The sequence below is a fragment of the Canis lupus genome, chromosome 12 (genome assembly GCF_003254725.2).
Source record: "Canis lupus dingo isolate Sandy chromosome 12, ASM325472v2, whole genome shotgun sequence".
In the NCBI taxonomy this organism is placed as follows: Eukaryota; Metazoa; Chordata; class Mammalia; order Carnivora; family Canidae; genus Canis; species Canis lupus.
In genome coordinates, this window is record NC_064254.1 from 12,630,792 (window position 1) to 12,643,531 (window position 12,740).

Genomic DNA, 12,740 nt, shown 5'->3' on the forward strand with positions numbered 1-12,740 from the left:
CGGGCCTGAGCCCTGTGCTAAGAGCAAGCTCCTGGTGCAGGATGTACCCTGTCCCGGATGCCTGGCATTTACCAAAAGGGCAGAGACAGTGAGAAGGGCCTCACCTGTGCCATCCACTCAGAAAGGAGCCGGGTGGCCGGCAGGAGGGAGAGGAGTTAGGTTTCAAAGTGCCCGAAGATGACAGAGTGATGGCGGATGCTGGCCATGTCAGAACCCGCAAAGGATTAGTATCTAGACAAGACGACACGGGAGCATCTGCAGAGCAACAAGAGGACAGCAACCCTACCCCCAAAATGGGCAAGAGACATGAACGGGCAGTGAAAGGAGACAAGACCCCAAAAGCAAACATACATGAAAAGAGGTACTGAAAATCACCAGACATCGTTTACCTCCAATGGATAGGCAAAAATGAGAAAGCTGGATAAAGCCCAGCACTGGTGGGGATGTGGGGACACAGGAGCCCTTTGCACGGTGGGTGCAGGCTAGGCGGCACCCGGTGGACTCTGGTTGGCCGTACTTAATCAAATGAAATACAAGGTGCCCTGTGACCCGGCCATGCCACTCATGACTTCATCCAAGGCATCTCAGCCAGGTCCCCACAAGCCAGGCAGGGAGAGCCCCACAGCTCGTCCCCATGAGGGGGGTGGGCAGAAAATTGCCGGGCTGCACATCATGAGACATAAAACAGCAGTTTGGAGCCACAAGGTTAGATCTTTAAAACGGTGCTAGGTTGGGGCGCCTGGGCCGCTCAGCCGGTTAAGCATCTGTCTTCAGCTTAGGTCATGATCTCGGAGTCCTGGGATGGAGCCTCGCATTGGGTTCCCTGCTCAGTGGGGAGGCCCCTCCCCACCACTCATGTGCACGCACTCTCTCAAATAAATAAATAAATAAATAAATAAATAAATAAATAAAATCTTTAAAAGAAATATAGTGCTGAATGAAGGTTATAACACAATGAACACAATGACAGTCACCAAAGTTAAAAATAATTGATTTTTCTTTCCTTTTTTTTTTAAATTCTTTTTTCAAAGTAGCAGTGCCCACTTGCAGGAAACTTACAAATGGAAAGACCCACATCCAACACTATGAGGGGTTGTAAGGTATAAACACACAAAACAAGACAAGCCAGTGATGCCCACTCAGTGCCCTTGGGGGCCACAAAGAGGGCGGTCCCAAAGTCCTCAACTCAGGCCGCAGGTGGAGCCAGGACCTCATGCAGGTGCGTCAGAGCCTGGCTGCCCACAGAGGTGGCCCCTGCCCTCTGCTGGCAGAAAATCAACCCACTGCACACTCAGAGCCCACCTGCATTTTCTGTTCCCTGGAAATGGAAGCAGAAGGAACCTCAAATCTAGAGCAATGCCCCTCCACCCCCCAAGCTGGATACAAGGAGGAAATGAGAAGCGAGTCCTTTCCTTCACAAAAGTCTCCATAATTAAGGGGGTTTTGTCCTTTTCTTGAAAAAGAGTCTTTCTCTTTGGATGAACATGCAGAAAAAATCTGTGAAATGGTATGCATGCAGCCTGAGGTGTGCTTCCAAAGCACCTAAGAGAGGGGCAGGAGAGAGTGGATGGGGAGTTGATGAAACCAGACAGGCTATGAACCGATAGCTGCTGAGTCTGGGGATGGGTGTTATGGGAGTTGATCATGCTCTATTCTCTACTTTTTTGTAGGTTTGCGAGCTTCTCTAACAGCAACTTTAAAAAAGATAACATTCCCAGTAAGAGAGTTTATCATTTGAAGAGACCAGCCCCTGACCTCAGGGAGTCCCCCCAGTCTGATAGGGGAGACACAGCCCCCTCCCTACCCTCTGAGTGGTCAAGGCCTTCCTATATCTTCTCAGCCTGTCTATCTAGCCAGGGGCCACATGTGGACAGAGGCACGGTCCTGGCACCAAGGGCTGAGCCCTGGAACCTAGACCTCATCACTGAGGCCCAGTGGTCAGGGACTGGTACCACATCTAAGCAGACTTGGCTCTGGTTCTGGCTGTAACTGCTTGTGGCCTAGGTGCCTCACCTTAACAGCGTCTGCCTGGAACAGAGGAAATGCCCCGTGAGTCCAGTTATCATTGGGGGCGGGGGGGAGAAGCCTCTGCTAGCCCAGTGCGTCCCTGATCAAGTCCCTTTGTTCATATTGTGGTTACTCACCTCTTGCTGCCTCTGCCTCCACACCTGTATGATGAGGATCAGAATCACCAGTGAGTTTGAGGATTAAATGAGGCAATGTTTCTTAAACAGCCATAATGGGCAGCCCTGGTGGCTCAGTGGTTTAGCGCCACCTTTGGCCCAGGGCGTGATCCTGGAGACCGGGGATCGAGTCCCATGTCGGGCTCCCTGCATGGAGCCTGCTTCTCCCTCTGCCTGTGTCTCTGCCTCTCTCTCTCTCTCTCTCTCTCATGAATAAATAAATAAAATCTTAAAAAAAAACAGTCATACTGTCACCAGGACCAGGGGAAGGAGCTGGCCGGCTGCGCACTCACTCACTATGAGGCCTGTAGGCTAATAAGAGTGCCCTTGTCCAGAGTTAGGGTGGTGTCCCTGGGACCATCTCCTTCGGCCCCCAGCCCCACTGCTAGGGCCTCTGACTCAGAGAATCACCAGGAACCCGCATGGGTAAGATGCAAGCCAGAGAGGAGAGGGCTGGGGAAAGAAGGAGGTAGGAGGCTTTCTCCTCCCGTCCCCCACCCCCAGGAACACAGAGGGGACGAGGGAAGGCTGCCTAGGAGAGCATGTCCAGATTCAGGGCCTTTATCAGGGGCTGCCGGGTGATCAGGAATCTTAGCCAGGCCTGGACACTCTTGTGACAGTAGCAATAGCAGTCAACACTTGTATAGTTCCTGCTGCGTACAGGCAGAGTTCTACCTGCCTTATGATATATTATCTCAATTAATTCTCACAACAATCCTAAGGGGCCAGTGCGATCATTGTCCCCACTTTACAGATGGGAAAACTGAGCTATCAAGTGATTAAGTAACTCTCCCAAAGTCACTCAGCTTGTAAACAGCAGAGCTAGGATTTGATCCCACACAATCTGCCTTGAGCCTGTGCTCACCCCAGGACACTCTCCAAGAGCAGCAGCCTGGCTTCTCCTGAGACAGTACTTCTGATTTCCCAAGGGTCTGGTGGTTATTGACAGCAGTGGAGAGGGGAGCCCTCTATCACAAAGGGGCCTGGGCCAAGAGCCATACCTCCTTCCTCCATGAAAGCCTGAGGCACTGCTCCTGGGGGCTCAGATGGTGCAGAGACAGGCACAGCAGCAGCTGGCACCCTGTTTATACCACCACCCATGGGATGGGGTCTTCACCTAGGGCAACCTGCGCTGCCACAGGGTGGGGCCTCCACTCTTCTCTTGCTCTGGAAAGCAGAGTGGAAGGTAAATGAGCAGGGAGCGACTGTATCAGAGAGGTGGGCTTGAATTTACTTTTTTTCTTCTTTTCTTTTTTTTTTTTTTAAGATTTTTAAAATTTATTTATTCGTGAGAGACACACACACACACATAGAGGCAGAGACACAGGCAGAGGGAGAAGCAAGCTCCATGCAGGGAGTCCGATGTGGGATTCAATCCTGGGTCTCCAGGATCACACCTTGGGCTGAAGGTGGAGCCACCGGGCTACCCTTTCTTTTTTCTTCTTAATTAAAATCAGTCACAAGGGACACCTGGGCGGCTCAGTGGTTGAGCACGCCCTTTGGCTAAGGGCGTGATCCCAGGGTCCAGGGATCAAGTCCCACGTCGAGCTCTTCACAGGGAGCCTGGTTCTCCCTCTGCCTGTGTCTGTGTCTTTCATGAATAAATAGATAAAATCTTTTAAAAAGTAAAATAAAATAAAATAAAATAAGTCACAGAAAGTTAACCAAGATCAGTAACAAATTACTTGTGAAGGATCCTGATGACCAGTCACAGCGCAGCCCTGCAGAAGCTCTGTCCTCTGCTGAATGGGAGCAGCTGGCCCATCCCCTCCCCCTGAAGCTTGGCCCTCTACAAAGAAAGGACACACAGTGCAGTGGTCAGTCAGGAGCATGGGCTTTTAGGGGCCAACACGCTGGGGCTCTGGGTGAGCACTGCCACTTCTAAGCTGTGCGATGCCAGACCATATTAGTTACATGAGAAACTCTGGGCCTGGGTTTTCTCATCTGTAAGGTCGTGCTGACAATACCATCCCCTGACAGAGGGTTACAGGGTTTGGTTCTTTGGGTTTTTTTTAAAGATTTTATTTATTTAAAGAGAGACAATGTGTGTGTGCAAGGAAGAGGAGGGGAAGAGAGAGAAGAGAGAGAATCCCAAGCAGACTCTCTGCTAAATGCAGAGCCTGATGCAGGGCTTGAACTCACAACTCTGAGATCAAGACCTGAGCTGAAACCAAGAGTGGGACACTTAATGGACAGAGCCACACAGCTGTCCCAACAGGGTTTTAATGAAGTAAGGTACATAAAGCAGGGGCTGCCTGGGTGGCTCAGTCGGTTAAGCATCTGCCTTTGGTTCAGGTTTTGATTCTGGGGTCCTGGGATTGAGTCCAGCATTGGGTTCTCTGCTCAGTGGGGTGTCTGCTTCTCCCTTTGCCCTTCCCCCTGCTCAGGCTCTCTCTCGCTCTCTCTCAAATAAATAAATAAAATCTTAAAAACGAAACAAAAAAAAAGTACATAAAACAGCTTGATGCCTGGCACACAGTAGGTGTGCAACATGGGCCATTAACTTTACTACTGCTATCAGCACTAGCCCTGTGAGCTCTTTGGGGGAAGGAACCACACTTTATCACCATCTATCTCAGCATTTTGCAGGGGCTTGGTACACAGGTGCTCCAGGTTTTGGGTCAAGATAGGTCAAGATGGGAAGTCCTAGCTCAGTGATTTCTTAAGGCAATGCTCCTGGGGGACACTGAAGAGGGACTGACTGGGGGGCGCAGGAGGGCCGAGGGTGCAGAGTCTGGCTTCAGCCTGTCCCATGGGGGACTCTGGAGTGCACCCTACACCTCAGGGTTCTCCCCATGCCAGGCAAGGGAGTTGACCCCTCTCTCACCTGTACCCCAGTCATTGGCTAAGGGCCACTTCCTTTTTTTTTTTTTTTTTTTTCATTTAAAATTTATTATCGGGATCCCTGGGTGGCGCAGCGGTTTGGCGCCTGCCTTTGGCCCGGGGCGCGATCCTGGAGACCCGGGATCGAATCCCACGTCGGGCTCCCAGTGCATGGAGCCTGCTTCTCCCTCTGCCTGTGTCTCTGCCTCTCTCTCTCACTGTGTGCCTATCATAAATAAAAATTTTTTAAAAAATTAAAAATAAAAAATAAATTTATTATCTATGCTTTTTGGTCTGTATTAAGGGCCACTTTTGGGGGGAGAGTGCAAACTTCCAGGCATTTCCACTACACTGCAGTAGCTGAGTGTAGTCTGGAAAGAGAGAGCCCACAGAAGAGAAAGCACACAGAGGGCAGGGAGCATACACAAAAATGGAAAAGGGGCCTCAGGGAATCTGCTACATTCCAGAAATATCTTCTTGGTTGACGGGAAACCAGTCCCAGCCCAGCCTCTGAAGGGTCACACATCCCTGTGGAGAACAGGATGGTGGAGGCAGAGAGGTGCAGACTGCCGAGCAGAGGGCAACAGCTCTAACCTACCCTGCAGAGTCACAGCTGGTCAGAGCCAGGAGGGTCCCTCAAGCAGCAGCCTCTCCCCTAGCTGAGCACAGCTGGGTCTGGAGCTGCCTGACATGATCTGGATCTGGCACAGGTTCTAAGTTCTTTGCAGAAGTCATTCATTTCACCCTCACACCAACCCTTGATGATATCCCAACATGGACACATGGAAACTGAGGCACGCAGGGGGCACGGAACCTGCAGGAGGGCGCCCCCAAAGAGGTAAAGGCAAAGATGATTAATGTCATTAGTCATTAGGAAAACACGATCCAAAACCACAATGAGATACCATTTCACACCCACTAGGATGGCTATAAAAAGGAAAATAAAGCAATGTTGGCAAGGAGGTGGGGAAATTGGAATCCTCACACCCTGCTGCCGAGAGCAGAGAACGATGCAGCTGCTGTGGAAACAGTCTGGCGGTCCCTCAGTAAGTTAAACATAGAATCGCCATATGATCCCAACAATTCCACTCCTCGTATGTACCAAAAGAATCAAGAACAGGTGTCCAAAAGAAACTTGCACAGGAATGTCGTAGCAGCACAATTCACAATAGCTAAAAGGTACAAACACCCTAAATGTCCATCGAGTGACAGAGGAGGAAACAAAATATGGTATATCCATACGATGGAGTACTATTCAGCCATAATCAGGAACATTGTGATGCTGCGTGCTACAATGTGGACGAACCCTGCAAACATTATGCTGAGTCCAAGAAGTCAGTCTCAGGAGGCCACGTGTTGCAAGATGCCATTTGTATGAAATGTCCACAATGGGCAAATTCATAGGAGACGAAGCGTAAATGGGCAGTTGCCAGGGGTTGGGGGAGGAGGAATGGGGAGGGGCCATCCAATGGGTACAGAAACTACATAGCAGTGGTGTTGCAGAACCTTGATAACATACCAAATGCAATTGAATTCCGCACACTTCGGTGTACGGAAATTAAAAAAAAAAATCTTTAAAAAATGTTGCTTAAGGGTAGGGCCTGGCCAGATTACTAGTTGACCCTTCCATCCACAGGCCTGGGGCTGGCCCACACCGGGTTAGTTCCAGTGTTTTGAGACAGAAAGAACAGATAAAACACGTGTATTTTTATTTTATTTTATTTATTTATTCATGAGAGACACAGAGAGAGGCAGGGACACAGGCAGAGGGAGAAGCAGACTCCATGCAGGGAGCCTGAGGTGGGGCTTGATCCCAGGATCCCAGGATCACACCCTGAGCCGAAGGCAGACATTCAACCACTGAGCCACTCAGGCGTCCCTAAAACACATATCTGTCAGGTACTATGCTGACAAATTTGGGACCCGAATTGTTTTTAAACATTTCTGTGCCTCAGTCCACTGGAGAGATAAAAGCTTGGGCCTTGAGTTCAGAGAGACCTGGATATAAATGCTGACTCCACCATTGGCTATGTGACCTTGGATATCCACTATGCCTTTCTGGGCCTCAGTTTTCTCATCTGGAAAATGGGGATAAGAAGGAGCAGCTCTCAGGGTGCCTGGGTGGCTCAGTCGGTTGAGCATCCAACTCTTGGTTTCAGCTCAGTTCATGATCTCAGGGTTGTGGGATTGAATCCTGCATCAGGCTCTGTGCTGGGGTGTGGAGCCTGCTGGGGATTCCCTCTCCCTCTGTTCCTCCCCCACCTTTCTCTAAAATAAATAAGTCTTTTAAAAATAATAATAATAAATTTTACCTGTCCTCAGCCCAAAATGTCAGTGTAAGAATGCCTACAAACCTTTTTATTTTTATTTTATTTATTTATTTTTTTCCTACAAACCTTTCTAGGGAAAGAGTATACTTTCTCTCTTTTTTTTTGTATTAAAATACTAATTTTTTAAAGATTTTTTTTTATTTGTGTCGGGGGGCGCCTGGGTGGCTCAGCAGTTGAGTGTCTGCCTTTGGCTCAGGGCATGATCCCAGGGTCCCGGGATCGAGTCCCACATCGGGCTTTTTGCGTGGGGCCTGCTTCTCTCCCTACCTGTGTCTCAGACTCTCTCTCTCTCTATCTCTCTCTCTCTCTGTCATGAATAAATGAATAAAATCTTTTTTAAAAAGTCTGAAGGAGTGGTAGGAGCAAAGGGAGAAAGACAAGCAAATTCCATGCCCAGTTCAGAGCCTGACACAGGGCTCAATCCCCCAACTCTGAGGTCACGACCTGGGCAGAAGCCAAGAGTCAGACACTTAATGGACTAAGCTACCTACATGCCCCAATGTTCATTTTTTAGGATACAATAATAAGAAATTAAAAAATAAGAAGAAGAAGAAATTAATTTTTAAAATTATCTTATCTCCTTATTTGACAAAATGAGATGCCAGCAACTCTTATGTCAGCTCCCAAAATGACTTTTTAAAATTTATTGGTACATCCTCAAATCTGAGGAGCATAGTCCTGCCTCACCTGCCCCCTCAAGTCCCTCTCTTTTGGAAGAAGGTGAATCCTGCCTCACTTGCTCAGCGGGTGGGAGGACACTGGGGCCCCTGGGGTCCATCTCTACCCGGGTGGCTCTCTCCAGCACCTTGTCCCCACAGCAGCAGACTGATTCCAGACTGTCACAGAGGCCAGGGCTCTGAGACCGCTTCCTGCATCCTGGCACCAGGGGCCTGTCTTCCAGCAGTGAAGAGGGTGACATGGAGCCATGGCACTCCCCCATTTACCAGAACTCTAGTTTGGCTTAAGAAGGGACAAGCCGGGGGTAGCTGGGTGGCTCAGTGAGAGTGTCTGCCTTTGGCTCAGTGTGTGATCTCGGGGTCCTGGGATCGAGTCCCACATCAGCCTCCCTGCTGGGAGCCTGCTTCTCCCTCTGCCTGTGTCTCTGCCTCTCTCTCTCTCCCTGTGTCTCTCATGAATAAATAAATAAAATCTTAAAAAAAAAAAAAAAAAACAGGAAGGAAGGAAGAAAGAACAAGTATAGGCGGACAGATAGCAAACATGGACTAAGGGCCTACTCTGGGCCAGGCCTGGTGCTCTGTGCTAAGAATGCAATCATCAAAGAGCCAGACTCCCTGCCCTGCATGGCTCCCCGACGACGAGCAGATGAAGAGGCAAAGCCAGGGCTAACACTTATCGAGTCTGGTCATCTCCCACAATCCCACAATCCCAGAGACAAAAGCTTCATCCTCAGAAGCTCGAGAGCTGATAACCAAGCCAAAAAAGTAGGAAAATTCTAACCTGGGGTAAGCCCTGGAAGAAAATAAACAGAAGGTGGGACAAAGCAGAGTGGAGCCGGCGACTCAGGGGGTGGTTGCAGAGGGCCTCTCTGAGGAAGGCGACATTGGAAATGAGGCGGAGGAGAAGGAAAAGCATTCCAGGCAGAGAACAGCAGGTACGGAGGCCTGGAGGTAAGAAAGGACTTAAGGTGTTCAAGAATGAAGAGTGTGTGGGGCTGCTGTGGCTGGAGCGTGGTGAGCTACCGGGATGGGGGCCAGAGATGGGTCAGGCAGGGCCTTGCACACCGGGATGAGGAACTTGGGTTGTGTAATAAGAGCTTCACCCGCATTTAGCAGATAAGAAAACTAAGTCTCAGAGAGGTAAGCTACCTTGCCCACCGTCACACAGCTAGTGAGTGGCCAAACGAGATGTCACACGGTCTGTTGTCAGAACCCATATTTCTTTTCTCTACCTACTGAACAGACACTGGGCTGGCTATTCCTAAATGCAGCAGCTAGGGGGATGCCTGGGTGGCTCAGCGGTTCAGAGCGGCCTTCAGCCCAGGGAGTCATCCTGGAGCCCCGGGGTCGAGTCCCACATCGGGATCCCCACATGGAGCCTGCTTCTCCCTCTGCCTGTGTCTCTGTCTCTCTTTCTCTCTGTGTGTCTCATGAATAAATAAATAAAATCTTTTTTAAAAATGCAGTAACTAGAAAGGGATTAATGATAGCTGATTGAATGACAAGAACATGAGGGTGGCCACTTCACCAGGAAGTCTTTGCGGAGGTGGTAACAACCACCTTTAAGGGGCCTTGAAGGATGAGGAGGACTTTACCAGGCAGAGGAGTGGGGAGGAAGAGTATTCAAAACAGCCTGAGCTTGAGCAGAGGCTGGGGACTGGGAACACATGGTCTATTTGGGGGATGAGAAGCAATGGAGGAGGCAGGTTGGGCCAGATTATAAGGGACTGGTGTGCCTATCAAGGATGTCTGAACTGGGGGCAACTGGGTAGTTCAGTGGTTGACCATCTGCCTTTGGTTCAGGTCATGATCCCAGGATCCTGGGATCGAATCCTGCATCAGGCTGCCCATGGAGCGCCTGCTTCTTCCTCTGCCTATGTCTCTGCCTCTGTGTGTGTGTCTCTCACAAATCAATCAATCACTCAATCTTTTAAAAAAAAAAAGGATGTCTGAATTGACTCACAAGCAATGAAAAGCCACGGAAGGCTCTTGAATAGGTTAAGCTGTTCTGTGCATTAGGAAGATAACTCTGGTACAGAGGCAGGAGAGGCTGAGATTGGGGGAAGGGACAGCTAACATAAATGAGGGGACAGAGACTGATGGAGAAGAGAGGAAGCACAAGGAAGGGAGGGTGAGTCGTGAACTGCAGGGGGAGGTGGAGCAGGGTAGGGCCTCTCAAACCCCTGAGAGCACTGCCATTGCTGGTAACCACCCCTCCCCGCTGCTTCCCAGCCAGGGGCATAATTATCCTGATCACACATGACCTCCACAGCCTGGCTGGTGGGTATTTGGGAGAGCAGAGGAGCTCAGGCGGTGGATAAGGAGGGATTTTTGCGGGCCCTCACATTAGGATGCACCCTGCTTCACTCCACCCACCCCAGGCCTGGCCAGAGTCCATGGTCCATTCCGAGCCAATGGCCCCAGGCCCTGCTGCCAGGGGTGCCATCAACCCAGAACTCTGTACTCACACTCACAGACCCTAGGCCAATGGGCACATCTTCCCTCCGCTTTCATGATGACTCCACCTGATGATTCTGCCAGGATTGAGGTATGCATGCCAAGATTTGGCATCTGAGCCTCAGCCTCTGCCCCTGCCTGCCACAGTGGGTGGTGAGGAGCTCAGCCTGTCTGAAGCTGCCCCCACCCCTACATCAGTGCAGAGCCCCCCACCTCCGACCTGCCCACAGCAAACCTCAGCCAGCCTGTCTGCTGAGGGGCCCACCAGGCAACCCCTGGCTTCCTGGATCGCAGCATGGGCTCTGGGACCAGGGAGCTGGGAGCCTGGTGCCCACTAGATGTCGTGATGCGCACAGAAATGTAGGTTCGACCAGCCGGCCTCCCTCCTCACCCGCCCAGGGGACTGAATTTTCACTGCACACCCTTTGTCTTTATCTAGCTTTTCTTCCCACTCCTCACCCCCACCCGCAGCCAACCATTTGTATGTGTTCTTGCAGAACACGTGCATGTATTTTTTAAATTTGGTGCTTAGTACGTCATATATGTCTTACTTTGTTCTCTCAGCACCATATTTTTAAAACCCGACCATGTTGCTAGTCCCACTGTCACCCCTGGGCCTGCTCTGCCCACCTTTACTGAGCGCTCACCAAGGCCATGCTGGTGAGCGCTCAGTAAGTGCCCCACATCCCTGCCTTCCAGAATCTTCCTGGTAACAAGGCCTATTTTCTCCCTCTTCCCCTCCCAGAGATCTGCCTCAGTTTCCTGCATTTTCCCAAGCTCTTTCTCTTCCTCAGCTCATCCCTTCTGTGTGATCTGCTCTGCGCTACATGGCTGTGTCTATAGGCAACTTATTTAGGCTCTCCAAGTATCCTGGTCTGCAGCGTGGACATTAGGGATATCATTACTAATAATGGGCACACAGGCATGATCCCTCCTCACCTCTGCACACAGCCCTCTCTGACTCACTGCTGTCTTCCTTCCCACACTTGGTCGGGTAGCTTGATCTCCTTCAGGAAGTCATCTCTGATTGAATCAGATATGGTCCCAAAGCCATGTCGCCTGTCCCCGAGTAAGAGCTCAAATATTTTGAGGGCTGGGATTTGAAATAATAATAATGACTATGATTTATTGAGCACTTACTAGTGCTGGGAGTGCTGTGTTCCACTTCACTCTCACAAGAGCCCTGGAAGGCAGGTATTATCATCCACATTTCACAGACGAGAAAGCTGAGGCTCAGAAAGTGCCCAAGGTCACTGATAGTAACTGTCCAGGTCAGGACTGGAACACAAGATTGTCTGACATGAAAGCTTTCTGTGACCCCATACCACCTCCTTCAGAACCCCTCTTCCTTCCTGTTTTCCCCCATATACCCAGTATGTATGCTGCATTTTATTTTATTTTTTTAATTTATTTATTCATAGAGAGAGAGAGAGAGGCAGAGACACAGACAGGGAGAAGCAGGCTCCATGCAGGGAGCCCAACGTGGGACTCGATCCAGCGTCTCCAGGATCACACCCCGGGCTGCAGGCGGCGCTGAACCACTACGTCACTGGGGCTACCCGTGTGCTGCATTTTAAAATTAGTTTTAAGGGGCACCTGTGTGGCTCAGTGGTTGAGCGTCTGTCTGCCTTTGGCTCAGGTCATGATCCCAGGGTCCCAGAATTGAGTGTTACATCAGGCTCCCTGCATGAAGACTGCTTCTCCCAATACCTATGTCTCTGCCTCTCTCTCTGGTCTCTCATAAATAAATGAATAAAATCTTTTTAATTTTTTTTTAATTTTTTTTTATTTATTTATGATAGTCACAGAGAGAGAGAGAGAGAGAGAGAGAGAGGCAGAGACACAGGCAGAGGAAGAAGCAGGCTCCATGCACCGGGAGCCTGATGTGGGATTTGATCCCGGGTCTCCAGGATCGCGCCCCGAGCCAAAGGCAGGCGCTAAACCACTGCGCCACCCAGGGATCCCTGAATAAAATCTTTTTAAACTATATAAATAAATTAAATAAAATTAGTTTAAAGTATACAAATAATACAGGGGTATATTCTCAAAAAAATTAAAGCACTATAGGTAGGGCTGTGTCATATTTGACCAGGACTTCCTACCTTCCCCAAAGTACCCCTACTACCCACTACTAACACTATACTGGAGGGACACCTGAGTAGTTCAAGGGTTGAGCGTTTGCCTTCAGCTCAGGGTGTGATCCCGGGGACCCACCAAGTCCCATGCCTGTGTCTCTGCCTCTCTCTCTCTGTGTCTCTCATGAATAAATA